Here is a 4,132-nt window from a genome sequence, read left to right on the forward strand (position 1 = left end):
TTTTTCTACGTTATTTAATCTTAAAAATATATTAAAGTATTTTTTATATTATATAATTAATTATAGCACAACTCAAAAAATAATTATGCAATTTTCGAGAGAAAACCGTTATAAGTGGCACGAAATTTAAATGCGAATGTTGCGACTCGAAATGTTATATTGTTGATTGTCAGCGAAAATTTATTCGGCCTGTCTGTCTGAGTTACGAGTAGAAAGCTCGATAAGGCAAATCGTGCAAGCGGTACTAAAATAGCTGGGTATATTTATGATATTCATTACAATTTTATCTAATCGACTCGGGTACCATTAATTATTACTAGCCGCGAACAATTACGCTTCGTGCATGTCTTCCTGAAACTTTCTACGGAACGTAAGCGGCTGCATATATACGTCACACCTAGCGGCTTTACAACAACTTATTTATGAAAGCAAGTGTTTTCTTTTTCAATAATTCGTGTTTCGTTATCAATTCCGTATTAGTTTCGCGATCGTAAAATCCACATCGTGTGTCAGAATTTGAAAAAGTTTTAAAATACTTAAAAGACTTTTTGTCTAGCGTTTGACACGCTACAGTTTTATTTCACATTTTTGTTCGAAAATGTGAATTTTTTATTTCCAGCGTATAAAATTATTATTACGAAAAATATTCCTTGTACAAGAGCAATAATACTTTATGATTTCTAATAATGATTTATGAATTACAAATTATAATTATGCATTTTAAGTTTTATTTCAGATAAATCATTCGATAAAATGACGCTAATCAGTCGTCTTATAGGTTTTTAAAAAGATTACTTGTATTTAATTAAAAAGGATATTTGTATAAAGAAATAATTTGAATTAATCCTTCATGGGCAGAATAGCGTTCCTGCATCAAAGGAACGATTAAGCGATGCAGTATGACAGCAAACCGGATGAATAATTCGCGTATCATTTCGCTCCATATCATTTCGTATTGCTTCTATGTCAGTCTGTGCCATCTCATTTCGCGTTACACGTTAGGTTGTTTCGTATCACCGCCACGTCACTTCGCGTCACTGGCACGCCAGTTCGTATCACTCTTATGTCATTTCCTATCATTTTCCCGTCATTTCATATCCATCGTTACATTATACGATGTCTGGCAAACAGAGAAGAAGCAAAGAAAGGAGAAGGAGTGAGTGACGGGAGGATAACTCAAAGGAAATCTTTTATTCAATCTTCAACTTTAGTAAAACTGTTTATTAAAGTCGTCAATTCGCAGAAACGCCATATGAATTTCACTCGTTAGAAGAAGACTAACAACAACCACGGCGAAACCGTTGACAAGATAAGACGTGGCAAGGGTGCGAAAAGTTGTTCGAAATATTTACTTGGGACAGCAAAGGCAGAAACTAGCGGAGGAAGGAAGGGATTAGCCTATAACTGATAGCTGACACTGACACGTATATCGCGTATGTCCTATATCGTTCACCTTTAAATCTCGTAAAAATTTATGGTTGTACAACAGATGTATGCCATTCAGGGAGGTGCTTTGCCGGCTCCAGGCAGTCAGGGGGAAAAAAATCAGTTAATGTCAACCGCAGGCCGCGCGTATCCTCTTTTACATCGAAACACAAGAGTTGGCACGACGATGGGAAATTTGATGCCCGATTAACTGCGCGGGCAATCGATCATTCCCACGTCGATCAGGCCAGTCTGCGAACGATCGACGAACAATCACGGCGGCGAATTGTAGCCAATCGATTATCACGATACGCGGGCGTGCGATCTGTCCGGGCCGCAAGGGGGAGAGCGGAGAATTAATCTCGATGTTAATTAGTTACAACAATTTCTCGCGGCGGCGGTTCCGCGAAGAAAAATATCCCCCCTCTTCCCTTCCTCCCCATCTTTTATTATCATTACCACTTACCATTATCATTACCTGCGCTATTACTCACGGGACAGAGCGCATGTGTTGTGTACAGCCGCAATAATAATCTTGATTGTCTCTCGGCACTGGCTACTCACGCCACTTCGCGCCACCACGTCCAATTATAGTCGCACAAGGGTGCTGCCGGTGACGGCAACGACGTCGTTGCTGGCGTTGCCAAACGCTATCGTCGTCGTCGTCGTCGTTGTCGGCCCTTGGATATTGTCGACGGACGCGATCGCGAGTTAATCAAGACGATGGAAACTCTCAAACAATTTTTTTCTTAGAGATTAGAGACCGCTCGAATTACAAAATATGGTTATCACACGGTCTCCGCTTTAAGAAACGGATATTTCACGAGCGTGGGTAATTACCGTGTCTCGCACTCTCCATTAACGGCTATCGCATATATCCTCGACTTTGATAAGAATTTATGTTCTCACGGTGATTGTCGGGGGAAAAATTCATTTCATGGGGACCGATAAAATTATTTGCTTGTAGCCGACACGGCAAGTAGATATTGAAAAGTTGTTAAACATATTAATTACGATAACCTGTTATTTATAGTCGACGGTAGCGAATTTATATGTGCGGCGCTAACAAAACTAGTTTTCCGCTAGGAGCCCGACGAATACGCGTGTCATAAAAACTCTCTCGAGAGATATTTATATAAATTGCATTCATATCTCAGTCCGGTAGGCATCGTAAACAGCACACCCAGTTTCCCTATATCTTAAAAACTGAAATTCGCCACCGTATCTCGTCCGTCCATCTTGACTCGGGGTACAATCCAGTTTTCGAAAAAGTGGAGCGTGAAACAGTGGATACTGTATCGCTGTGCGATCAAATTTATAAGATGGTGACAAACCGCACAATCGAATAGAGGAACGATCCCTTTTATTCGCGGCATTTCGCAAAGAATAGCCATTACGTCAAAGAGCCGTCGCGGCTTACGCTTCCGTTGCACGAGCACGATACTGACGACTGGCATATAGACGCGGCGAAAGGGGCGGCAAACGCGGGGGGGAGCACGGGAGGAGAGGAGAGACTGGCAGAGGTAGGCACAGAGAGCGAATAAATAAAGCTATCTCGACTTGCGTTTATCATTCGCTATCCGAGCGGTCCTCGTAAATCTGCCCACCATCCAGCCAGAGCCAGCCGACCTTCCTACCAGCCCGCCTGTCTGCCCCCAGTCGATAAGAGTCGGCTACGAGCAATATGTTGCATCTCACCCTCGAACTGCGCTTCATAGCACGAGCGCAATTATGCTACACACCAAGAGAGAGAGAGAGAGAGAGAGAGAGAGAGGGGGGGGAGGTTTTAACCTCCGCGGCCGCATTCTGTTCTCTTCCCTTTCTCCCTTGTGTGTACTGGTTACCTTATCATAGGGTCGCCAGCTTCACCGCTCGATAATATATAGTACGGAAGTTAAAGGCGTCGACAGGATAGAGAGAGCATAATGATTTATCCGTTAATCAGATCTAATATATTTATTTGTATTTATTTGTTCATAATAATCCTTGCCTCTTGGCCTAAAACGACTTCCGGTTTGCAATTTCACTTCTGTCTTTTATGATATTTTCAAAGTGTTTAACATGCAAACGCAGACGTATACACAACTGAGCACATAAATTTATTATTTCATTTTATTGGACTGCGTTTTGGACTTTTACCTTAGCCTCTGCTGGGTATATCTAACTTCGTGTTTTATAACAGTGACTTTTTATTTTTTATTCTGTTTCACTCTATTTCTATCAATTTGTTATTTACTGTTTCGCTACTTTCAATTAATTTATTCAATTAGTTTATATTTCGCATTTTTAATTGGTGCTAAGATGAAGACTTACTTGTTAGTTGTACAGTTCAAACGTTCGCTATGCATCGTTAATAAACTATTTTTATTGAACAACACCTCATACTACCCATATCTTTTGACCCTTGACTTTATAATATTTATTTAAACGTATTAATCTTTCAACTTCAATATACTTTTCAGAAATTTGTTTATACAGGGTGAGTCTTTCCATATCCGACAAAATTTTTGAGAAGGTAGAACGGATCGAGATGAACGGAAAAGTCCTGTACCATTTTGCAATTTTCGTAATAGTTAACGAATAATTAATTATTAAAAATCGTTGTCTTAGGCCGGCCTACCGCCCAATTCAAGCGCGTGGCGAGATGTGCGCATAGCAATATCGATCGCCGGGCGGTCACATCTTGCCACGCGCTCGAATTGGGCGG

Source organism: Vollenhovia emeryi, unplaced genomic scaffold, assembly GCF_000949405.1.
Source record: "Vollenhovia emeryi isolate VEMERY1.0 unplaced genomic scaffold, V.emery_V1.0 DF939204.1, whole genome shotgun sequence".
NCBI classification, from domain to species: Eukaryota; Metazoa; Arthropoda; class Insecta; order Hymenoptera; family Formicidae; genus Vollenhovia; species Vollenhovia emeryi.